Source organism: Notamacropus eugenii, chromosome 1, assembly GCF_028372415.1.
Source record: "Notamacropus eugenii isolate mMacEug1 chromosome 1, mMacEug1.pri_v2, whole genome shotgun sequence".
NCBI lineage: Eukaryota > Metazoa > Chordata > Mammalia > Diprotodontia > Macropodidae > Notamacropus > Notamacropus eugenii.
In genome coordinates this window covers 188058610-188085381 of record NC_092872.1, presented here as the reverse complement: position 1 = coordinate 188085381, position 26772 = coordinate 188058610, and the positions used below count along the sequence as shown (strand labels likewise).

At 42.6% G+C, this 26772-nt stretch overlaps 1 long non-coding RNA gene across 2 annotated transcripts; it reads left to right on the top strand.

Annotated features, from left to right (window-relative positions):
* LOC140512778 (uncharacterized) lies at positions 1 to 26318 on the top strand. 2 transcript variants are annotated; one of them, XR_011969913.1, is made up of 4 exons: positions 1 to 130; positions 21168 to 21252; positions 22820 to 22876; positions 23623 to 26318. It is a non-coding gene; the product is annotated as an uncharacterized lncRNA (long non-coding RNA). The 2 variants fall into 2 exon arrangements; XR_011969912.1 differs by lacking the exon at positions 23623 to 26318 and adding an exon at positions 22999 to 23564.
* Positions 26319 to 26772: the final 454 nt, after the last annotated feature.

Below are 26772 nucleotides of genomic sequence, written 5' to 3'. Positions count from 1 at the left end.
CAGTCTCCCAGCTGGCATCTCAAGGAGAAGAGCTGTTGCTGAGAGAGGAGAGCGGAAACTGTCCCCAGAGGTCTTGACAGCCCACTGGAAGGACACCTGGAGAGAATGGAGAACAGGAGCCGGAAGCAAAGTGAGTGATTACAGGGAAAGACAAGGGAAGTGGTGGGATGGGGGGAGAGAGACAGAAAGACAGACAGCAAAAGATAGACAAACCGACAGAGACTTGGAGACAGAGAAATAGAAGACAGAGCCAGAGCCAGAGACTCTTAAAGGAAGAGGTGGAGGCACCTTGGGGCCGAGCCAGGAGAGAGGAGAGGGACACCAAATGGAGCCAGCTACAGATGGCACCAGACTCAAGGGGGGGAGGGGTAGAACGAGAGACGCTCTCCTAGAGGCAAAATGGTACAGACTGGGGAACAGAGTTTTAAATCAACTGGAACAGAGAGAAGATCACAGTGAATTCTTACAAATTTTTAATTGAAAACCCCCCATGAATACAAATCAATTGCTCCTAGAAGAGGGGAGATGTTTAGGAGAAAGAGAAGGTTCATTACCTTTAACTGCAGCAATCCCTTTCCTACGGACACCACTGAGGCAGCAAAAATACATGTTACTTACTCTTCTCCCAGCAGTTCCATCTTCTAATTACATCTCGCTAGGCATGCAAAATACGTTTCCCAATGTATTTCATTTCCATGAGTGTTGAATGCTGAATTAATTTTTAATCACCTTGGAGCACTTTCATACTGCCATTGACTTTAATTACACAGGACAAGAGTGGCAGAAAGAACAAGGGGCCAGAGAGCAGAGTTCTCCTTTCCAGGATCCTCCCTGAGTGCAAATCAAATAACAACAGCATTTTGGTGTGCTTCAAGGCTTGCTTTGCTATCACTATCTCATTTCATCCTCACAACAACCATGGGAGGGAAGTGCTAGTATCATTCCCATTTTACAGATGGAGGAACCTAAGAGACTTGTCCAGGGTCACACAATCAGGAAGTGTTTGAGGCAGGATTTTAATTCGGGTTTTCCTGACTTAAGCGCCTGTACTCTCCAGCTGCCATGAATATAGCCTATATGAATAGGAGCATCTTATCTCCCCAACTACATGGCAGATAAAGGCCATAAATGCTTATGAAGCCCCTACTCCTTGCTTGACACTGTGCTGAGAGAATATCTCAATTAGGGGAAGAGGTCTCTGACTTCTTGAAATATGTACACACTGAAGTAGAGAGTGGCACAAAGCAGCACATTTGCTAAAAGCTCAGTTGCCTTCTCTGGATAATAGCTTAATAATAATTATATCTTTTGGACCAGATCTGTGATTTCATTGGCATAGGGAACTCCAGGGGAAGGAGCTCTCTCTTAACCAATACAGGCCAAGAGAGAATTGCCTGACTGGGACACAGAGAGGGTTAGTTGTTGAGAAGAGAGTAAGCTCAAGGTTACAGTCAGAGAAAAGATCTGAACCCAGGTTTCCCTGAGTCCAAGATTGACTCTCTCTCCACCGCACCAATCTGCCTCATTACTAAATGTTTTCTTTACAACAACCCCGTGTAAGTATTATTGAAAAAAAAAATGAAAAAAAAAAAGTATTATTGACTCCTAGATGAAGCTGTGTTAACCTAGAGTGGTCTTACTCAAAGTCACACAGCCAATGAATGGCAGAGCAAACACTCAAACCCAGGACTTAAGCCTAAATCTGATGTTTGTCCACTTAACCACACTACTTCTAACAAAAGGAGTTCAAGAAGTGGGTCTTGAAAGATGAACGAATACAGTTTGGGTACTTGAAAACATAAATTTGCCGTGGTTTGGTATTGTTTGTCTCTTGTTTTCAAAGAGGACCAGCGACAACTAAATTGAATTTAAGAGAGGCACAGTTGCACAGAGTTACTAGTCTCACTCTGTTCCAGAGTTATTGAAGTCCTGTGGCATGACAAAGGTCAGGATGACTGGTGACAGTCTCAAATGCGGTAGATGACCTTGATGCCTTTGTTGTCTGACTAAACTCTGACAGTCTTCATGGACATTGTAACAAATTGTCCTCATCTACTCATTCCACTGGGGACAGTTTTTACAGGCTTGGGGTAGACATCCCCCTACCTCACCAACAGGTTTGAAACCTTTCAGATACCCTCAACCTGGTTTAGCCTGTCTGATGGGACAGATTACCAGGGTGTGGCTTCTTGGAGACCCAGGTGAGAGTTGGGGGAATGTTGGACACTAAAGATGGATGAACAGTCCTGAAAAGGGTTCAGTAAGCTCTCACATCAGACGTGCTAGTCTTCCCTGAACACCCTAGCAAAATAGACCCCATTTGCTAAGGTACATTTGCTAAGTCCCTTTTATATAGGGCCTTCTGCTTAGCATAATAAAGGTTATAGAGATGGGTAAGATAGTTCCTGTCCTTGAGGAGGTTATATTCTGTAAGTGAAAAATGAAGCAGAATTTGATAAGCATAGAAATAGATACAAAGTTGTAATGTATAAAACATTCAAGAGATAAATTCTGGGTAATCAATCATTTTATTAATCAAGCTAGCAGATAATAAAGAGTCTGTGGCACTCTGAAATATCAAAGACCTTCTCATGGAATATACTCAACATTTATATGCCTTTGGAAAATGGTGTTCCTGAGGGTGGCAATCAACTCTGATTAGTTAACAATTAATGAGGATGAATATTATAATGAGAGGTGGATTTATTCTAATATGGGGTGGGGGAAATAATACTGGATCTCCCCAATAATTGGTTACTTAATAATCATTTCTCTCAAAGTGCTATGGAAATTCTGAGAAGGGAGAGATCATTTCTAGCTGGTGAAAGATGAGAGAAGTCTTCATGGCAAAAGCATTTGAATTGGTTCTTGAAGGACAGCCAGAATTTTGATAGACAGAGATGGGGGTTAAGGCAACTAAGACTTAGGAGATGATGTAAGCAAAGGCATGTAAATAGAAAACTCAAAGGGTCAATCAATTGACAAATATTTGTTAACTGTGTGCTAAACATAGCGCTAAGCTCTGGAGATACAAAGAGAAAGATAAACAGTCCCAGCCCTTGCAAGGAGCTTCCATTCTAATGAAGAAACAACGTGTCCATACATGCGTGTATATATAGAATACATGCAAGATAGACATGAAGTAGTTTTAGGAAGGAGAGCAAGAAGCTGCTAGAGGCATCAAGAAGGGCCTCAAAGAGAAGGTGGGGACTATCTATGCAGTAGGACTACAGTAGCATTCATGTAGGGGAATTGTTGTTCAATGGTGTTGGACTCTTCATGACCCATCTCAAAGATACAGGTGCAGTTTGCCACTTCCTTCACTAGCTCATTTTACAGATGAGGTAACACAGTCAAGGTTAAGTGACTTGCCCAGGGTCCCACATCTAGTAAGAGTCTGAGGCCAGATTTAAACTCAAAAAATGATTCCTGCTGACTTCCGGTCCAGGGCTCTACCCTCTGTACCACTTAGCAGCCCAGATGTACGGGCATAGTAATAGATAAAATTGGAAAGGTAGGTTGGGTCCAAATTTTGGAAGATTTTGAATGACAAGTTGGGGAGCCTGAACTTAATTCTGCAGGTAATGTAGGAGCAAGTTAGAATCAGAATCAAGTGTATTAGGAAGATTAGAAGGAGAGGAGATTTGAAACTGGCAGAGACTGAAGGTAGGAAGACCTTTCTGCAGGCTACTGAAGTCATCAAAGTAAGCAGTGACAAGAGCCTGGAGTAGGGCCAGGAGCTGAGAGGAGATGGATGAGAAAGCTATTCCCCCAACTTCTTAGTTAGTTCCCACCACAGTGAGTGGGATAGGTTTAGTGAAGACTTCTCAGATTGTAATTCTTCTCCCAGGGGTGAGGTAAGACCGAGAGGCTCAAGGTTACTATATTTTTAGAACAGAATAATTCCATATAAGGATATAAAACTATGTAGTACATTAGGGTCTCAATGATTGGATAAAGTTTACCTAATTCTTCAGTGTCTTCATTTCAAAAGGGATTGGTTAGATTTCGTGTCTAGAATGTAAGATCATATTCTCAGCTAATGAGAATAATGGTCAGTGGGGGGGAGGGACTTGCGTTAGAGTCTATATAAATCACTGCCTTTTCTTTGTCTTCGGCTTTCCTACTCCAGGTGAACTGCTGTAGGATTGTCTAGATTCTCGAGAATCGAATAAATCTCTTTTCTGTCATCACTTTGAGAGGCCTCTGAGTAATTGATTTATGTAGGGACCTGAGCCATCCCACACAACAGGGTATGGGGGCAGGCCTAGGAAGAAGGGGGGAATGGAAGCTCTATGGTGGAGTCAGATGTCAGAGGGTATTTTCTCTCCAAACCTGGGAATAAGACCTGATTTCCTCCAGAAACATGTCAAGAGACAAAGGAAATCCTGTTGGAGCTGGTCCAAGGGAAGCCCTTTGACCACTGGCCATGCTCAGCACCCAGGTTAGTTCAAACTGCAAAAATAGGTTCTTTTTTTCTGCGGTCCTGCACTTGTCTTTTGGGGCCTTCCAGAGAATCCCATCTTCTCCGTCAGTGGGTCAGGATTCTAAGTAGTTCTCAGTCAAGACAGAATTATAAAGTCAGCAAAGTTTGTCTTTGTCTCCCCCAGGAAGACTCCTTCATGTTTTATCTTTTCTACCTTCTCTGAGTCTGAGGCAACTTTGGGGCATCCCAAAAGAGTCTGATAAACTAGTCTTAAAGTGCTAACAACCAGTAATAACTTACAGTCTTACTCTTTCCAGGAATATTTCTTGGTGATTCCACTCCACCCTTTCTCCCTGCAAATCACTTTGTATTCATTTGGTATAGGTATACTATTTACTTATCTGTGAACAACTTTCCTCCCAGCAAAATGTAAGCTCTGAAGGGCAGGGATTGTCTTTTTAATCTTTGTAGCCCTGGCACCTAGTATAGTGCCTTGTATACAGTACCCACTTAAATATCTGTTGAATTCAATTGAATTCACAAGGTGACAATCTCATAACCCAAATGAAAGAACCTCTAAGATAGTGGTGGTGGTAGTGGGGGAGAACTGAGGTATCTGGACAGCAAGATCTTTTGATCGGGGGAGGTAGAAAGGACTTTCCAACATCCTTAAAATAATTCCATGTGAGCAGCCACCTCTTTCAGTTACTTATGTATGCACTAGGCTTTGCCCTGGATATTTTCCCCAAGCCTGCCAGCCCTCAGATCAGAAGTGAGTTCAAAGACAGAGGAAGCATACACTTAAATGCAAAAATATTTATTGCAGCTCTTTTTCTAGTGGAAAAAACCCAGAAACCAAAGAGGTCCCTATCAGTGGAGGAATGGCTAAATACCACCACCAACAAAATCAATGTAAAGTTATACTATTGTGCTGTAAAAAGTTATAGGAGAGATGGGTTTAGAGAAACACTGGAAGACTTGTTTGAACTGATGCAGAAAAAAGTGAATGGGGACAAGTGAACAATTTGTAGAACTGTAAGAACTTTGTAAGGGCAAATAACTGAAACTCAGTAACTCTGAGCAGTGCAGTGACAGGTCATGATTCTAGAAGGATGCCGCTCCTCTAGGTCTGACACTCCCTGGAAGAGAGGTGAAGGTTTGAAGATGGAGAACCCCATATACATTTTTGAACCGGAATGAAGTGGGAATTTGTTTTGCTTGACTATGCATATTTCCTACTAGTTTTTTTCAATTGAGGAAGTGAAAGGGAAAAAATTAATATATGTTAATTAATTTTTTTAAAAAAGTACAATGACCAACCCCCTGGTTTCCTTCAAGTCACAGTCAAATACCACCTTAGACAGAAAACCTTCCCTATCCTTTTTAATGGTAGTGTCCGTCCTCCCTCTGTTTTACTTCTATAGACAGCTTATTTGTACACAATTTGAATGTTTTCTTCCCCATTACATTGTACACTCCTTGAGAGTTGGAACTATCTTTTACCCTTTTTGGTATGCCCTGTGCTTAGCACAGTGCCAGACACATAATAGGAACTTAATAAATGTTTACTGACTAACTAAGAACATGTTTACTGCTGCTCACTCCCCCTGGGGAAAGGACAACACTTCAGGCTCCCAGGCCAATGGCCTCATTATTCTCTAGGAATATTGCACTTGGGAATTATCCTGACAAGAGAACCAGACCAATGTATCTGGCATTCTGTTTTTATCTGTTTGAGGCAACATCGGCCCATTTGTGGGCTCTCTTTTAGTTATGGAGGTGATGAAGAAGATGTGAAATGACTGAAGATTCATTTGTATCTATTGTGGTTCCAACATTTCTAAAGTGGCTGAAAACTCTTTGCATTCTCGGACTGCTACCAGGGACCGTTTTCTTATATTGAATGAATTGGGAAGTAGGAAGAAAGGGCTCCCTCCTCTTCTCTTGTGTTATGGTGTTGCTTAAACTGTCAATTGAAACTTCTGTGGGCTAAGTTGATAATGAGAGATAACTCAGTCATTCCATGACATTGTATTATTTGTGGGAACAGAAAGAAAGGTCTCTTCCAGTTATCTTTTTATATGAGAGGCAGCTGGGTGGTTTAGTAGAGGCAGCACTGCACCTAAAGTCAGGAATACCTGAGATCAAAAGTAGCCTCAGATACTTAACGGGTTGTGTGACCCTAGGCATGTCACTTCACTTCTGTCTGCCTCAGTTTCCTAACCTGTAAAATGGAGATGATAACAGTACTTATTGAAAAGGTTATTGTGAGAGTAAAAAGAGTTATTGTGTATAAGACACTTTGCAAACCTCAGAGTATGATAGAAATGCTAGCTATATCCCATAATTTTAGCTGAAATTTTTTCATAAGTCCCTTCACTGAATGTCCACATCATTCTCTACACCAGGCCTATACAACCTGCAACCTGCCAAAAGATTTTGGGCAGCCCATGAAAAATGTAAAGGAAAACATCTACATTTTCCAAGGGCTGCCTGAAATCTTTTGGTGTGTCTGTTCTACACAGTTACCCTTGCTAGGTTATTTTTCCTTGAGAGATACAAGCTCCCATGATACTTGTAAATATGACGGGTCTTTACATATAATGTGATGTTAAGGGTCCTTCAAAGTCCCTGCTGACCCCTTTCAAAAGACCTCCCCAACAAATCCCTTCTATTCTGTTGCCAGGGGACAAAACCTGTGTGCCATTATCACTTCAGAGACAAGGCAAGTCCCCATGAAGTAGGGAGCATAGGAGTCTTAAGAGTTCACATTTGTATAACATTTCATAATTACAAAGTACTTTAAAAAATCATTATAAAAGTGCCCTCATTTTTCAGGAAGCTAAATGCCTGGATTTCAAGATCTTTAGAAACTTATCCTTTGGCAAGATGAAATCGGCTGTGAAGCTCTCACCTACTTAGCACCCACTGCTCCTGAGACCCTGCCCTCTCTCAGATTGAAAAGGGTGGATATTGGACATTGGAACATACCTCCACCATTTAGGGAAGGCAACCAGGGAATTCACTTTATCATTTCCCAGCCAGTTTCCCTCCTGGATTTTATGTTCTCCATGAACTTATTCTACAAGCTGAAATCAACTCTAAAACACATACCTTCTTGGATCATTTCCCACCTCAGCTGAAAGACTTTGTTATGCCCTTCCAGGTAACCTTCCCCTGCTCCCCTCCAACCTAATTTTCTGTTTCTTTTTATGTGAGCTCCTTGACAGCAGGGAATGTCTTATGCCTTTTCTTTATAACCCTAGTGCTAGCCCAGTGTCTGACGCACAGTAGGTGTTTGATAAATTGACCTTATCTCATTTAATCAGCTATGAAGTAGGCAGTGGGACTAATACTGCACCCATTTTACAGATTAATAAACTGAAACTCAGAGAAGTAAGGTGATTTAGGACACTCAGTAAATGAGGAGACAGGATTTGATTTAGTCTTCTGTCTCTAATCTAGTGTTTCTTCTACACTGAAGTATAAGTCACCTGTATCAGAATCTTTCTTGAGAGCTGGTTGTAAAAGAGAATAGTGAAAAAGACTATATAGGGAGGGCCTTAAATACTAGGATAGAGTCTGGACTTTATCTAGGAAACAGTAGGGAGCTATTGAAGGTTTCTCAGCAGGGTGGTAATGCAATCATAACTGCATATCAGGAAGATCAATCTGGCACCAGCGTTGTAGTACGTGCCTCAGAAGGGGAGTCTACATCGTGGAGTGAGGGGAAAGGGGCAGTTAAAAGAGGAAGACTGGGAATGTCTGAGGCCAATTTTTCTCTCATTATTCTTCTCCAGGGTAGTCCCTTTGGGTGTGGACTTTGAGATCCTCTGGAGGTGAGGGGTGGGGGAAATTATAAAAATTGATTAAAAAAAAAAAAAGCCAGCCTCCGCTGTGCAATTGTTCTGAGTCTGGTACCCAGTGTTCACTTTGGTGCTGATTAGTGAAAACTAGTTGGGATAACTCTTGGGAAAGAGGCCCTGGAAAGATGCTGGCAGCTGATGACCTATGTGTCTGTCACACAATCAGCACTGTAGGAGGAAGCCAGAAAGGAAGTTGCTCAAATGATTATTCTTTGAAGGTCTTTGGGTACCCCACCCTTAGATGGAGACAGAACCAAAGGGAAGAGAGACCTTTGTATGAACCTCAGCTTGAGAATGAGTGTGTGTACAGATAGGGTTGTGGGGGAGGGAGGGAGTTGGAGGTGGGAGCAATAGGGTCCTCATGTGCGCAGATGGTATGTGTATAATTTGCATGTATGAGGCAAGTCAGACTAAACACAGAGATCAGAGTTCATGAAATGTTAGAGCTGAACAGGACCTTAGAAATCATAGTTCAATGTGAACATTTTATTATCAGTAATAAATTTAAAATTAATTATACAAATAATCGCTGGCATTTATACGGTGATTTAAGGTTGGCAAAGCATTTTACATACATTATCTCATTTGAACCTCACACCAATCTTGTGAAGTAGTTAGCTCATGTATTATACTCCTGAATTTACAGATTCAGAGACTGCACCTGAGAGAAGCCATGACCTTCTTAATCACACAGGTGAACTATTCATAAATATGTCAGGTGGTACGCAGACTCTGATCTCCTGACTTCAGCTCTGGGGCTCCTCACACTACAGTTGGTTAGCTGGAGAGCTGGCACTCCAGGCTGCACGTGCAGACCTGAGCTGCTGCTTGGTGCCTCTGTATTCATCAGGGGAGAGGATGGGAACAGTTACCATGACCCCTGCCCGTTAATCCCAGAGTGTGTATGTGCCTGACTGCACGTGCACAGGCAGACAATCCAATTGGTCTGAGGAGCTAAGGGGGAAGGGAAGCTGGGGAACACAAATGAACCAACCCCACCCACCCCTTTGTGGCAAGGAAATAGCCCAAGCCAATTTCCTTTCTGAGAACAGGAAAGACTCAGGGAAACTGGCCTGGGAAGACCTGGTTGAGAGAGAGAGAGAGAGAGAGAGAGAGAGAGAGAGAGAGAGAGAGAGAGAGAGAGAGAGAGAGAGAGAGAGAGAGAATGATCTATGTTTCAGCACTAAGGAGAAACTGAGACTCCTTTCCCAAGGGGATACTTTTCCAACCTGTCCTCTCACAGGTCCTGGGCCTCTCAGTACTGGCTCTGGGGGTTGGTCTGGGATCCAGATACAACCAGTATCTCATTTGTGACACTTACAAGTTGTGTGACCTTGTGGCTTTTCTGAACCTGATTTTTGCTTATAAGAGGGGCAAAAATACTTTAGTATCTACCTCACCAGGTTATGAGGTCGAGTTGAAATAATGGACATAACACAAAATATCAAGAATACCATAATTCTTTCACCTGGTCACCAGGACTTGCAACCTTGTTGTCATCCTTAACTTTCTCTCAAACCCCACCTCCCCCCATGTCATTTTTACCTTCATTACATCTCATAAAAGCTCCTTCTCCTCTGGCACTGTAATCAGTCCAACCCTCATTATCTCATGACTATGAGAGTCTCTCAACTAGTGAAATGACCTGCTGTTTGGTGTCCCTACCTCAAGCTTCTCCCCTCTCCAATTCATTCTCCATTTAGCTGTCAAACTCATCTTGAAGTACAAGTCTGACCATGCCACAGCCCACCCTCCCCTTGCCCCCGTTCAATAAATTCCAGTAACTGCCTATTGACCTTAGATCTAAATATAAAATCTTGTTTGCTTCTGTAACCTATCCCCTTCCTACCTTTCTGGTCTTCTTACACCTTTATACCCCACCTAGTACTCTGGGATCTAGGGATAGGACTCCTTGTTGTTCCTAGAACTTGACTTGAGTGTTTTCCCTGGTTCTCCCTCATGCCTACAACTCTATGCTTCCTCATTTCTGCTTCCTGGCTTCCTTCAAGTCTCAGCTAAAATTTCACCTTCTACAAGAAGCCTTTCCTGATCCCTCTTAATTCCCTTTGTTGATCAGCTCCAAATGATGGTGTGTATTTGCTAGTGTTCTCACCCAGATGAGCAAACGCAGTGCTGTACACCAAATCTCTGAAAGCTGCCCACTCCTTTTCTGCTCCACTATTGCCAACTGTGTGTTGGCTCAACTTTCCCTCACTACCGTACTGATGGTAAGTTCTTCAATTTGAAAAGGCTACAAGCCAAGACCAAAGTGGAGGGAGTGTCTGTGCATGATTTTCTGTTTGCAGATGATTGTGCACTCAATGCAGCCTCCAAAGCTGAGATGCAACAAAGTATGGATCAATTCTCTGCTACCTATGCTAATTTTAGCCTAATAATTAACACCAAGAAAATACAGGTGCTCCATTAACCACCACTACACCATACATATGTGGAACCATTGGTTACAACAAATGGAGAAGTTTTGAATGCTGTGGATAAGCTCACTTACCTTGGTAATGTGTGTGTTCATCCTTCATTGCCAAAGACCATGCCATCGGAGAAATAATGACATGACTGGCACTTGACTTTGTTTTGAGTGAGGGAGGGCTATGCAGGTCACCAGCCTCACTTCTCCTCCAGAGCCATATGAATCCAGTGACCACATATTCATCAGGATAACTAAAGATGACCCAGGATGAGGCAATTGGGGTTAAGTGACTTGCCCAAAGTCACACAGCTAGTGAGTGTCAAGTGTCTGAGGTGAGATTTGAATCCAGGTTCTCCTGACTCCTACACTAGTGCTCTATCCACTGCACCACCTAGCTGCCCTCTACCTTGGTAGTATTCTTTCCAGGGAAGTACACATTGACAATGAGGTTGATGCACAGGTTGTCAGAGCTAGCTCAGTGTTTGGGAGGCTCCAAAGAAAGGTTTGGGAGAGCAGAGGTATTAGACTGACTACCAAACTGAAAGTCTGCAGAGCCATTGTGCTGATCTCATTATTGTATGCTTGTGGAACATGGACAGTCTACCAGCTCCATGCCAGGACACTGAATCACTTCCATTTGAACTGTCTTAGGAAGATTCTGAGGATCATCTGGCAGGATAAGGTACCAGACACTGATGTCCTTGCTTGACCTGAACTGCCAAGCATTCAAACTATGCTTCAGAGAGCACAACTTCGATGGGCTGGTCACATTGTTCAAATGCAAAATGTATGCTTGCCAAAAAGACTATTTTGTGGAGAACTCACATGGGGCAGGCAATCACATGGTGGTCAGAAGAAGTGATACAAGAACCCTCTCAAGGCCTCTCTCAAGAACTTTGGATTTAATTGTGGAACATGGGAGACACTGGCACAGGACAGCTCAGCATGGTGTGCCAATATCAGAAAGGGTGCTGTGATCTATGAGCAGAATTGAAACAGCACAAAGAAAATGTAGGATGTACACAACTGTAGTAAACACCCTAAGTGTTCACACAGACTATCCGTTTCCAATAGTAGAGCATTCTGAGCTCATATTGGTCTGATCAGCCATAGTCCTACACACTGAAACTTCACTTCATCATGGTGATATCATTTTGGTCCTCTTTGAGAATGAAGGACAACAACCAATCGTATGTGTGTGTGTGTGTGCTGTGTCTTGTTTGTAAATTGTTGTTTGTATGTCATCTCCCCCACCTGACTGTAAGCTCCTTGAGAGCAGGGATTGCATTTTGCCTTTTTTTGTAGCCCCAGTACTTAGCACAGTGCCAGGCACGTAGTTTTTGTTGTTCAGTCACGTCTGAAGTTTCAAGATTCCATTTGAGATTTTCTCGGCTGAGAAGGTGCAGTGGTTTGCCATTTCCTTCTCCAGCTCATTTTACAGACGAGGAAACTAAGGCAAACAGGATTAAATGACTTGCCCAGGGTCACACAACTACTAAGTGTCTACGGCCAGATTTGACTTCAAGAAGAGGAATCTGGCTTGGTCCCCAGCCTAGTGCTCTGGTTGGCTCTGAATGCTGGATGACAGTTTTCATTGTTATTGTTGTTAGAATAACTCCCTGAGCTGAGCCACTCTGACTTAATGTGTGGAGAGAGGTTGGGTGAAGAATTGTGTGGGGTGAGTCCAGGAGAGCTAACAGGGTGTTGGATTAAAGACTCATGAGTTCCAGTGCAAGGTGGATAAATCCACATTGTGAGAAATAGGTCAGGAGGTGAACAGTCAGGTCAGAGACTTAATATTTCCGCTAGCATTTCCCTAACATAATCTCTGGGTCTCCAGTTTCAGCCTAGGTGTGACCCAATCTCCAGCTCTTTGTGCCGAGGATAGTGGACCCAGAAGGCCTTGCTCCTGATACTAATGACTCATTCCAGCCTCCAGATTGCCCTCGATTCTGGGTGTGTCCTTCTGTAAACAAGCAAAGTATCCCTTTTACTCCCCCCAGCTGGAGGTACTAGAGAAGGAGGAAGGAAGAGATGGAAAGGGGGCCATTTCAAGACAAAACAAAACTAATGCAAGCTTATTGGAAGCCATTAGAGAACAATTAAGTGCTAAATTATAGGACCATTAAGGGGTGGTGGTGGTCAAGGAAGAATTCACCAGGAAAGGTGGGATTTGAGCTGAGGCTTGAAGGACGGATAGATGTGTCCCGGTGTAGGGGATGGGGAGGAAAAGCTTAGAGGTGGTTTGAACTGTATGTGTATGGGTAGAAGCCTAGTCTATCTGGAGCCCCCAAATGGAGCGCTTTTCAAACTCATCAGCAGGCTCCTGGAGGCAGGGGGTGATGGCAATGCCATAGAGACCCAGGAATGGAATTTTCCATCAGGTTCAGCTCTGGTTAGCTCTAGACTATAAGGGGAAGGGAATAGTTCAGTAGATATCAGTTACTTCAGAACAGAATAAAGATAAGGAAAAAGAGACCTGTTCAAAAAATAGAAACTACCTTACTGACTTTTTCCCACTTTGGTCTTTTAACTTGGAGTTTACCTGTGGGTCATCATAGCCATAAAAACCACAATCAGCTGATACTGTGTTCCATACCCTGGGAGTTTCCAGTGCTGGGGAAATGGGACCATAAACACCACTGAGGGTGGGAGGAGGAGGAGGAAGCAGTTGACTTGTCCTTTTCCCACTCTTTGTTTTACTATTTATCACCCTAGCACTCATCTGTAGGATAACCACAATATAGTGGAAAGGGTTCCCAGAATTTAAAGGTAAAAAGGGATGGTAGAGATGCTCTGCTCCTATGTTATCATTTTACAGATGAGGCCCGGAGGGGAGAAGTGATTTACCCAAGGTCACCTAGATAATAACAGTCATGCCTGACACTTCGGTCATCTGGCTCCAAGTCCAATGGTTTTTCTGTTACAATATTAAGGAATCAGGAGAGCTGGGTATTTCTACCTTGAGCAACATACTTCCCCTATATGAGCCCCAATGCCTCAGTTTCCTCCTCTGTGGAACTGATGGGGTGCTTGGGTGCCTGTGCTTGGACCCCAATTCTAAAATCACATTTCTCCCTAACCTCAGAACACTATCCCAGGCAGTTTCTCCCCAGGTAGCAAAACTTTTACCTCCCTGATATGGTAACCAGATTTACCTACAGAATTTATTAGTTTGAACCAATTGTATACTGGCTGAACTGGCTGTATACTGGATCATAAAGATATTTACTACTCACTGACAGATCATATGCATCCTAGACTTAGACATATATATATATATATACTCCCTTAAATTTATCTTGTCTAACAAGATACTGGTGGGGGCAGCCTTGGTATTTCTCAATCACTCCTGAACTTTAGCTGATTTAGTGATGTTTCAGGTCTAAAACCATACCTTCAGGTAGCCCCCCCCTTGCATTATTTCCCAATGAACTCTGGGTAAAATAGATCTGGCTCAGTAGATACTAAAAGTACAAGTTCCTTCAAGAACTGACCACTCCTTAACTACTCCCTAATCCTACCCTGAATTAATTAATTAGCATATTTTTCACGTTTTATTATCTTATATAAACTTTAACTGTACCCCTCTAAGGTCACAGGTGTCCTATGAACTCTTGACCACTGAAAGGCATAACAGTAAATCTTTACCAACTTGATTTTAAAAATGCTTGAATCCTAGAATTCATTAGTTGATCTGCCCCTGTACTCCAGTCTTTGGAGGGTTCTCACCCTGCCTCTTTCCAACCCTTGTCAAAATGGCATTTATATATTGCAGAGATGAGCTCATATCTCTGAGTAAGCTTCTGGAGGGCAAGCAATGTGTCTTCTCTTCCCTACACAGTGCCTAGGACCAGAATGGGATTACACTATAATTGGTGCTTAATTTACCATCCATACCCAGCATGTTCAGTGTCTTCATGGTCTTCCTCCTTTCTCCCCTTCTTCACATCAAAACCCAATCTCAGAAAAACATCTGATAATCTCTGGGCTTAGTATTAGGAAGAAAGAACCAATGGTGGGGAATCTTCTCAGGGACAGGACAAGACTCTTGCCTGATTCTGGGCTATACAGAGGAGACCAAGGCCTACTCCTCTCCATCCACATCAGTTCCCTTGATTCTCTCTGTATACTCACAGCATAAAAGACAGCAAAAAAAGAATGCAGATTCAGTTCAGTAAACATTTATTTAGTTCCTCCTATGCACAGGGTGTGGTACTAGGAATTTCTTTTTGGGGGGTGGGGTGGAGGGAATGGCTATAGACCAGTTATTTTATAGGTATAAAGAGCTCCCAGAAAGGAAATTCCTCTCTCAATGCATTTGGGCACCATCTTTATAACTTGTAGTCTTGGACTCACCTAGGGTTCGGGAGAGGTTAAATGAATTTCCCAGGGTCGCACATCTAGTATGGATCACTGGTTGGCCTTGAACACAAGTCTTCCTGAGGTCAGATCTCTATCCAGCAAGTCAAGTTGTGCTAGAAATAATACAAAGCCAAAAAAATAGCATGGTATGGGGAAAGAGATCAGGCTTGGAAGTCAAGGTTAGGGGTTGCGATGGATAGAGCACTGGGCCTGGAATAAAGAAGTGATTATTGCTTAGTCTCTTCCTGACCCCTTTTGGAGTTTTCTTGGCAAAGTGGTTTGCAATTTCCTGCTCCAGCTCATTTTGCAGATGAAGAAACTGAGGCAAACAGGGTTAAATGACTTGCCTCAGGGTCATTAGTGCCTGAGGATGGTTTTGAACTCAGGTCTTCCTGCCTCCAGGCACAGTGTTCTATCCACTGCACCACCTGAGTTCAAATATAGTCTCAGACATGTATTAGCTTTATGACCTTGGGCAAGTCACTTAACCTCCCTCTGTCTCAATTTCTTCAACTATAAAATGAGGTGCGTGTATGCTCACCCTTCATTGCCAAAGAAGACCATGTCATCAGAGAAATGATGACATGACTTGCACTTGACTTTGTTCTGAGTGAGGGAGGTCTGTGCAGGTCACCAACCTCACTTCTCCTCCAGAGCCATCTGAATCCAGTGATTAGATATTCATCAGGATGACTGGAGATGACCCAGGAGGAGGCAATTGGGGTTAAGTGACTTGCCCAAGGTCACACAGCTAGTGAGTGTCAAGTGTCTGAGGTGAGATTTGAGCTCAGGTCCTCCTGACTCCTGCACTGGTGCTCTATCCACTGCCCTATATAGCTGCCCTACAAAATGGGGTAATGATAATAGCACCTACCTCCCAGAGCTGTTGTGAGGATCAAATGAGATAATACTTGTAAAGTGATTAGCGCAGTGATGCACAGAAGTAGAAGTTCATGAGATGCTTGGTTCCTTCATTCCTGGCCTTACTCATCATGTAGCCTTTCTGGCCCCAGTTTTCTCATTTTTAAAATTAGGTTGGATTAGACGATTTCTTCCAGCTCTAATATTCTATGAGACAAAGAGAAAATCATGGAGACAAAACTTAAACCACATCAATCTGGCCTGTTTGAAGAGTGGGGATCTTTATCCCAACTCCCACATGCCTTGATAAATCAGGTTCTCCTAAGCTACATCTCCCCTTCAAAGTGCTAGGGATGCTCTAGAGTAGTTGGGAGGCTCTTCTCTAATGCTATCAGCTCAAGCTTCCATTTTTTGGTGCCTCTCTCCAATATCAATGACCAGTGGTTTCATTTCACCTATGAGGATGAATTAGCCTTCACCAAAGGATATTTACTGAAATTTCACAGCGAGAACAGAAATGCAAACATTTTCCCCACTTCCTGGGGGCACACTCTCTCTAGACTACCTCAGTCCTTGGAAATTGGGCTTATGTGTCCATAAAATCTGGCCCCGGGCCTTCTGAAGGCCTGTCCTTCAAATCCTTGTAAAGTCACAAAGTCCTAGTCTAGTCCGATCACCTAAGGAAAGAACAGAAGCAAAGAAACAAAACATAGAGCCCTGCATTCAAAGATCACAAGCCAATTTAGACGGGGACAGTAGGTCAGTGGTACTGGGTCTCTCCCCCGAGTTGGAGGCTTACAGCATACTTGCCTCCTCATTCAAACACAGCCAGACAGGAGAAAGGAAAAAGGGATGGAGGGGAAGAGAGAAGGAAAGAGATGGAGGAGGAAAGGGGGGAAAAGGAGAAAGGAGGGTGGGGAGAGGATGGAGGGAAAGAGACAGAAAGAAGGAGGGAAGGAGGGAGGGGGGGAAGAAAGAGAGGAAAGGAGAGACTTGGTTTGGTGCTTTATAATGTCTTTTAAGATCCAGTTCTAGTTCAGCAGCCAATCAAAAGATCATTTTTTCACTACATGGTTGGTTAGTGGATTGGAAACAGAATACTTGTAAGAGATTCAAAGTCCCTGTGGTAGTTTGCAGCAGATCAATCCCACGCTGCATGCTTATAAATCTTGGGCTCTAACTGGTCAGTTTCCCTACCAAATGGAACACATCTTTTGTTTAATAAAGAGCCCCAAAGTAATTAACATAGGGATGGCTCCTGCCACGGGGTGGATTGTGTTAAGAGTAGGAGGTATGTTATACCATAGAATCCTTGGTGCTCAATATTTTTTATTCAGAAGAAATAAAATCATTCATTTAGATGACCCAGAGTCCTTGAAGAGCCAGGGTCAGAGCAGTTTAATGTTACAGCAAAAGTTTAAAGCTGTTAAAATTGAATGAGAAAGTGAAAGAAGTACAGAGGGTAATAAAATTTGTCCTGTGGAGTTGATCACATGTGATAAATACATTTTCTGAGGTCAAGGGTCACAGCTTACATGGATTTGTACACAAAGTGCCTCGCATGACCTTTAATAAGTACTTGTTGATGGCAGTTTCATTCCCCTCTTCTCCCAGCTGGTCCTTCCCAAGACAGCCTGGGGTGGGGAAGGGACACAGAGCAAAACTATTCAAGATTGAACCACCATCTTAATTGTTTCTGGTTTTAGCACTGACCCTCTAGAATAGCTTCTTCCTAGGTTCTTCACATGTTTCTCTTTGGCAAATTCAAAAGGACATCACTCACTTAGAATTCACTTAGTCAGTCAGAAGATAAAGTGCTCCAGGGAACCAGTCTGACCTGTCTGTCTGTCTATCAGGAACTGACTTCCTAAATTCATTTAATAGATGCTTCCCAGGCCCTGGCCCGGTGACCCAAACCCCAGAGGATCCCCCTTCCTGCTTCCCAATCCAGAAAGGCAATGGAGCCAAAAGCCCCAAAGAATTGCAGAGATGTCCTATAGCTCCATCTTAATGAATACTTTTCCATTCACTCACTCACTCATTCATTCATGTGGGCCTACAGCCACAATATGGTCATCTGTCAATGGGGATTCCTCAAAATTCTGTTCTCAATCCTGACCTCCCCTTCCTGCCATGCTCCATCTCTACCTCCAAGAGATTAAGGTATGCTCAATCCTTGTTCTCAACTAGCTATTAGTTCATCTTTTTTTAGCCTGTTAATGTTAATTAAATAAACCAATTAACAACTCTGAGGTGTTTGAACTTGAAAATGATACCAGTAGGTCATTTTATATAACCTTTAAGGTTTACAAAGGGCTTTAATACATTATTTTATTTGAGCCTCACAACTTGTGGAGTAAATGCCTCTATTATCCCCATTTTATAGATGAAAAAATTGAGGATCAGAGAAGCAAAATGATTCGTGCAGGGGTCAAATCATGAAGCAATATTTGAGTACAAGTCTTCCCAATCCATGACTACAAAATTTTATGCCAGGACCTTAACACTCCCATTATGATGGACTCTAAGCTCCCTCCAAATCAGCAGGTCTTGCAGAGGTTGCTGAGTTGGAGGGAAATGACCATGTTGACCATGGACCATGGACAACACTACCTCTATATGTGCTAGTATGAGTACATTTAAAGGAGTGTGTGACCTGTATGTGAGTCCACCACGCTCACAGATGGTGATGATGGTGCAGAGCTCTGGATTTAGACATCAGAAAACCTTGACTCATGTCCTTAGGTACCAAATGTACCTAAATGATTATGTGACCTTGGGCAAGTGAATTCACTTCTCTGAGCCTTATAGGTTTCTTTACCTATAAAATGGGGATAAAAATACTGACATTAACTATCCCATAGGGTTGTTGTGAGGGTAATACTTGGTTAACCTTAAAATGCTCAAAAGAGGAGTTATTATTAGGTTTGGGTACGAGTTGTGAATAAGTGCCTAGGATGTGTGTATATATCTGTATGAATTATAAAGGAATAGGTACTATATGATAATAACATAAGCTGACATTTACATGGCACTTTGTGAACATTTCCTATTTTGATCCTCACAAAATCCTTGTGAGGTAGATGTCATTACTGCCCAGTAATTAGTCATTAGATAGGCTGTGGGATTAGATAGCTCTGGAACTAGTCGGGAAGACTTGAATTCAAAATCTGCCTCAGACACTTGCTAGCAGAGTGACCTCAGACAAATCACTTCAACTCTGTCTTCCTCAGTTTCCTCATCTGTAAAAGAAAGAAAATAACAATATCATTCATCTCCCATGATCATTGTGAGAATGAAATGCAACAGTATTCTATTCGCAAACCTTAAAAAGCTGTATAAATGTTGCCTGTTACAATCTCCATTTAACAGACAAGAAACAAAGCCTCACAGAAGCTGAACGACGACGTGCTTAAGCCTGAACGGCTAGTCAAGATCTGGGGGTGGGATTCAAATGAGGACTTTTCCTGATTCCCAGTTCAGGACTCTACAGGAACTGGGAGCTGTATGTTTTGCGACTGGGTGAGGATAGGAGTGTCTGTAATATGTGTCTTTGAAATGTGTTATATATACGAGTGCGATTTCAGATGGAGTACATGTGTGAGCCTCTGTGTGATCTGTTCAAGCACATGTGTGACTCTGTTAAAGATAATTTACTCAACACACATTCTGTTCCCCCAAGGGCAACAATTTGGGGGAAAGGAGACCAAGTGAGTTGCAAATCCCAGGCCTGTCTGCCCAGGCCAGATAAGGAGGGAATCTAACAACGTGGCTGCTCCTATAGGACAGGTGCCTTCTCCCTCCCCTGGCCCACCTCCCGTCTATTTTCTGAGTAATAGGCTTTTCTGCCAAGGAAGCAACAAAGCCTTTGTGAGCACAAAGCCCGGTTCCTGGTTGTACTTACCACTTGTTTTTTTAGAAGGAAAATTGCTGGTGACACTTTCTTTCCCTTTTCCAGAGGGAGCCTTTCAGAACAGATGTGTTTTCACACTGAGGCTTACACCCCGGCAGCACCTAATTATTTCTCAGTATTGTTGCCATAAATCTGGGGAATATTAGAATAATGGAGCCATATGGCGGCATTGTAAGAGGGGAGAAAACCGCCAAAGCCATTGTGTGGGGCAGGGAGTGAAAGAGAGGGGAGAGGGAGAAAACGGGAGAGAGGGAAAAAGAAAAGAGTAGGAAACGGGGGTGAGGGCAAAGGGAAGGGGGGGGAGAGAAAAGGGAAAGGCAAAGAGAGAAATGGAGAAAAGAGGAAAAAACAGAGAGGGAGAAATGGAGAAAAAAGAGAAAGAAGGAAGATGGAGAGAATAAGTGAAGGAAAAAGAAGAGAGTGGGAAAGAGTGGGAGAAGGTCAGAGGGAAGGAGGAGGGAAAAGGGGAAAGGCAAAGAGAGAAATGGAGAAAAGGGGAAAGAGGCAGAAAAAAAGGGGGGGAGTGAGAAAGAGCCCAGGAGAGTGCCAAGGAGGAAAGGAAGGAGAAAGGAAAGAGGCAGAGAGAAAAGTAGAGAAAAAGGGAAGATGGAAAGAGAGGAGAGATGGGAGAAGACAAGGGAAAAAGGAAACAGTAGAAGAAAGATTGGTGGAGGGGAGAGGGAAGGGAAAAGAAAGGGGAAAGGCAGAGAGATAAATGGGGAAAAAAGGAAGAGGGAAAAAGGAGAGTGAGAGAAAAGGGGGAAAGGGAAGAGAGATTTGGGAGAGTGAAGGGAAGGAGAGGGAGAAATAGGAGAAAAGGATAGACAAATGGAGAAAAGAAAAGAGAGAAGGGAGAAGGGTAATGGGAAAAAGAAGGAAGTTGGAGGCAGAATGGGGGAGGATAAAAAGAAGGGAGGAGAGGGAAAGCAAAGAGGGAGAGAGAAGAGTGACGGAAAGGAAGAAAAGGAGAGAGGAAAAGAATGAAAGAGATGGGAGGGAGAGAAATTTGTGTTAGGAAATCTCAGATGAGAACTTTGAGTTGAAAAGATGAAAAGATAACAATTCTCTGAGGCTGGAGAAAGGACAGTCATAATTGTGTGTGAGGTTAGTATGTGAGGCAGGTACAAGGTAGAGGAGAGGCTTTGTTTGCACCCTCCCCCCCAATCTCCCTTTAATGACTCTCCACAATCCATTCACCTGTGTGGGAGTTTCAAAGCTAGACTCATTCAGTTGGAATTAAAAAGCTGATTGAGCCGGACCTAGGAAAAACCTCAGTGTAGTCCTATCTCAGATTAATTTCCACTTCAGTTAACAGATGGACCCCCACCTTTCACCATGAGTCACCTTCCCCAGCACCTTCCGGGAGAGCAAAAGACCTGACAGGAGAGGAGAGGTAAGGGATGAGGGACAGGATCTCTCTCTCTCTTTCTCTCTCTCTCTCTCTCAAAATTAAACAATATTGGCATGCTTCACTCCTAATAAGAGGAGCTAAATAGCTTTCATCCCGTTAGAAAGTATTCAGACAGGTGTCTGGAAGTACCTCCTTCCCTTTATATACATCATTCAAATGTGACCTCCACCATGATAAAATCTGGGTTTTTTTATCCTATTATTTCAATAATGAAGACCATGAGATCAGAACAAGTGAGTCCCTGATATCTGGTTGTCATTGCTCCAAAGTTAGGGATGCAGAGTATAAGAAAAGTTGTTCTGGAGAAACTTGATCAGACTGCTAGATCAACCCAGTTCCTGGCACATAGTAAGGATGAAATAAATGCTTTCTGACTGTAAGCCATAGTCCTTAGATGAGTCTTGAAAGCTCCAGTAAATAAGGAGAGGAGAAAAGGAAAAGAAGCTTCTCAGGGAAGACCATGGTAGTGGTCATGAGGAAGGAGAGATGATGCTACTTCATGCAGATCCCAGGAAGATTCCTAGGAGGGATGGAACCTTTAAATGGGGAGTTTGGGTGAGAGCAGTTTCGAATGTAATAAAAAGAGTGGGCCTGGGACTCAGAAAACAAAGGACCTTATTTCCCTCTATGCCCAAAGAAGCTCTCCCCTGAACTCTGGACAGAATTAAGGGGGAAGAATCAAGGACAGGCATAGTCTGGCCTCAAAGACTAGTGTGAGCCGAAAAGGTTGCTACGTACCAGGGGGAATGAAAGAAACAAAAGGGGGAGAGGGAAGGTGAAGTCAATCCACCAATAAACATTCAGTCATGGGCACTGGGAATATACAAGTACAAAAATGGAAAAAACTCTAGAAGATCTTATATTCTAACAGGAGTTACAAGGACATATGCAAATATATGCAGCATAAATATAAAGTGACCTACACAAATATTTACAAAACAGTTAAATACAAGGGAGCTCTGGAGGGAGGGCATTAGTAGTTGGATCTCAGGAGTACCCTCAGAGCCCTTGTTCTGTGTTGGGATAGGAAAAGATCCTGGCAGTCAAAGCATTGGGAACCTTCTGTTTGGAAAGGCAAACTCTGGGCAAGAGGCTATTTCTTGACTAGCCCCAAAGAAATATATTTTGGTTTCTGCTTGCAGTATCAATCCACTGAAGGTGGTAAAGAAAATGATACAGCTGGATTTGGAACCCACTGCATTATTTTTTATTATTATTATCATTATCAGCATTAATTTTCAACATTTAAAAGATCCTACTGATGTAATGAGTGCAGGTTCTCATTTTACCAAGGTGATTGAAACCCTCCCCATGCCTTGCTAGACAGACTTCCAAAGTTACTGTTTGTGGACAGGGACTGTTTTCATTTCTATTTTTGTATCCACAGTGCCTGGCACAAAAATTAAATGCTTGTTGAATTGAATTGAATAGAATAAAAAGTTAATCACCTAATGACCATTTCTCTGGTGATGGTCTTCTCTAAACTAGCTGAATGACAGGCACACAGTCTATGGCCAGGCTTGTAACCTAAGCTCTTCTCTCTTTGTAGGACTGGATCTTGGACTACATTTCAAGGATCAATTATCAGCTATGGTGAGGCATAAAGGTAAGATTTTAAGGGTGGATCATTAATATTACTAATAGGAGTAGTAGCTCATGTTTTTATCATATTTTATGCTTTACAAAGTGCTAACAATTCCATAAATAATTATTATCCTCTTTTAACAGATGAAGAAACTGAGACTCTACAACTGGTCCCTTGCCCATAGTCACATGGCTAGTAAAGTGGTTGCACCCAGATCTCTTCACTCACACTCTGCTAACTCCAAGGCCTGTGCCCACAGTGCCTTTCTACATACCACTTTACAATTTCATGATGCTTTAAGTTGGTCACTTCAAAACTCTTTCTCTTGGGATCCTCTTAGCAACTTTGAGACACAAGGATTTCCATTTGCAAATTTTCAATGTTCAAATTAGGATTCAGTTTTCCCAAGGAAGGTGAACTCTATAAAGTAAATCATACCTGCATTGTCTTTGTACAAAAGATAGAGGGGAAAAAAAGACAAGAAAACCAAGTTTCATATTGAGCTGATGGCAGCTAGAGTGCTGATCCTGGAATTAAGGAGATCTGAATTTAAATTTTGTCTTTGACTCTTACTGGCTCTAGGACCCTGGATAAGTCATTTAAATTCTTAGCCCATTTTCTACTCGGTAAAATTGGGACAATAATACCTATAGTACTTATCTCATAAGATATAATCCTCTTAAGGATTAAATGTGAAAATGTAAATAAAGACTTTTGCAAACTTTAAAACACTATGTAAATGTCAGTTGTTTTATTATTTCCTCCAGTTTTTCCATCTCCTTGACTCTCCCTGCCTTCATCATAGAATGGGTTGCTCGAAGGTCAATCGGAAGGCTTCACCTGGACACCAGTACAAATAACCCACCTGGGGGAGCAGATCACCTCGCTGGAAGGAATGTAGAGACCAGTGCCAGTTCCATCCCTACCCAGCCTTTCCTTCCAGCAATACCTCAGCTGAAATAAATGAGGAAGAAGCACAATTTGCTAAACTCCAAATTGAACCCTTCTGCTAATTATGTCACTGAACCAGGGTTTCTGTTTGGTTTTTAAAAACCAGATGAACCAGTTCAATGCAGAACTGAAATTCTATATTTTCTTAAAGGACTGAACAGACCAAAAAAAGAGCACTGGACTTGTCCTTCTAGGGTACTACATCCTGGTTAGACTCAGCTACTCTAGAGATGTCAAGGAGAGAAATCTAATCCTATCTTACCAGCATTTATTAAGCATTTATGGTATGTAAAGTATTAGGGATACAAAAGCAAAATGAAAAACAGTCATCAAGGAGTTCATATGGGGGAAAGGAGTGGGATATAACCTATAAACATAAATAGTGAGAGAAGTATGAGGACAAAAACAAATGGGGGTGGGGGGAGGCACAAATCAGGCCCATATGCACGGCCATGAATGCTTAGAACTTCAATTCCTTTTGTGTTTCTTCTTTCCTGATCCTGTGACTTTCTTCAAGGAGGAGAGAACTCAGGTATCAGGTGAGACTGGGAGAGTCAAAGAGGCCCTGAGGACCACTGGATCTGGTAGAAGCAGTAGCTGAGTCAGGTGAGGAAACAATTTTAAGGGGTGACAGGCTTTTTTGCTATTGATAGATCTGGCAGCTTCTGTGGCCAACAAGGAGCTAGCCCAGATGAGCTGAGGACTAACTTGTAGCCAATAGGTTATGCTACACCCAGAAGTGAATTTGGTTGGGATTCAGTGAAGACACAAAAGGCTCCCAGGGCCAGAAAATATCCTGGGCAATATTTGTTCTCTACATGGGTGCCTCACTGCCTTTCTGCTTTAAGTCTGAGCCCATCGTCCCCTGGAATAAAATGTGAATAGAGGGGAAAATGTGTCATCAGTAAGGAGGATGTTTTGTAACTTGTTGCTAGATTGCCTCAAGAAATACTCTTTGTAAAAGTTTACTGATATTAACTGGTTAATTCATATTGGCAGGGGCATACCAGATGGGGTCTCTTGAGAGATACTATTAGAAATCCCAGCTTTTATCTCTGACAGGAGAAGTAGTTAGCAGCCCTTTGGAGGTCCTTCTTTATCCATTCAAGTGGAAATTGAGCCCTCTCCTCTCTCTTCTGTCTCCCTCCCCTCTACATATTTCTAATGGCTTGTGTTTTTCTTCCCATATCAATGGGTGGTCGATCCTCATGTTTTTCATTTATACCATTTTGCCACAGTACGATGTCAAGAGGGCTAGTTTAATCCTCCTACAGGGACTAGTTCCAATCAGGGAACCACTGAAGAAACAGGAGAAGGAACCTGTACCTGACTGGAGCTGAGGGGTAGCACAAGAGTATAGTGAGAGACAGGAGTGTGGGAAGTAGTAGTTCAGTCAGGAAACCCTAAAACTCAATGCCAGTGAGCCAGTTCAAGGCCTGAGGGAAGCTACTTTAGCCAAAGAAGCTGGATGCAATCTGAATGAAACATTCAGAGGAAGAGCTTGTATCCTATTTATCCTAGGGGGAGTTTGGACTGTTTCAGGGGAAGTTTGGATTCCAAGTTCCTTCCTGCCCAGAGGATCTCACACAGGCCCTTCTCCTTTAACCCGTGGCCATACCACAGGGAATGCTGGCCTGTTTCCTCTGTGCCTAGAGGAAACAGCTGCTTTTGGTCATTTTGCCCAGTGCCCCATGGTACAACCAGAGACAACCAAATGGATTAGGGTATTCAGGAAGGTTTTTTTTCTCTGCAAACTTAACAAATACCTCTCAGAGCAAAGGAAACTTGTGTTGTTTTTGCTTCCAATCACATGGCCAAGTCCATGTGGGGATGATGTTTAAAGACAGATAACAGCTTGCTGTAATTATAGTCAGGCTGGCCACAGAGACTTGGAAGGAGCCAGAGCCTTTACCTTCACCTCAGCCAAGAGGTAGGCCAACTCCAATAATGATAATACCGAGGGGCTCTTTACATTATTCTGCTTTATTTTAAAATAAAAATAAAGTTTTAAATTATTTTAAAATAATTAAATTATTCAAAAAAGCCTTTCTTGCAACAGGCTGTTTCTGCTCTAGACATGTTGCCTACTCCTGCCTCCCCCACCCCATTTCCTTTTCTGCACCATCACCCTACCCATATCTCCAGCTTCCTAGCTAATCTTTGGTGCCTCTATGTATGGGACAGAAGAGGAAGGAAACTAATCAAAGGTTCCTACTAGAGATCCTGACCTTCCCTATAAAATATCTGGCCCTGATACATAAGTAAGCAGCCCCATTGTGTGGGACAGCCTACATGTTCCCTAGGACCTAGATGGAGTGAGGAAAGCCTGGAACTGCCTGGATGTCAGGTCATGAGAAGTGTTTTTATTCAGGGGAATGTTGGTCGTTGTTCAAGAGGCTCCCAAGAGCCACTGTTAAATTTTTAATGGAGCATTTACACTTAGAAAGTGGCAAATACTACAAATCAGGGCTTAACTTACTGTTTTCTTGATTATGTAAACTTAGAGAAAGTGCAGGAGAAAATGCTAATAAAACTTAAAGGTGTGTCAAATGTACATTTTTTTGGAGAACTGGTTATTAAACATTTACCAGCATACCACTTCCTCTAGCACACTCAACATCAAGCCCTCCCTTCTTTTTCTCTATGACCTTAAAGATCATCTCAGCTAAAGCCCAAACACATTCTCTTCTCCATCTGATTCATCCTACAAAAACTGAGAGATATAATAACCTTCCTTAGATAATCTTCCTTAAACACAGCTTTCAGCATCTAATGATGCTTTAAAACTTTCAATGGCTCCCCACTGCCCACCTGATAAAGGCAAGGCTACTTAGACTGGACCATAGAATGAAAACTATGGAGCTGTTAGGTTTTTCAAAAATTTAACTGTTACATCTCCAGCACCTGACACATTTAGATGTTTAATAAGTGCTTGTACACTAAAATTAAATACTTTCAATAATTTT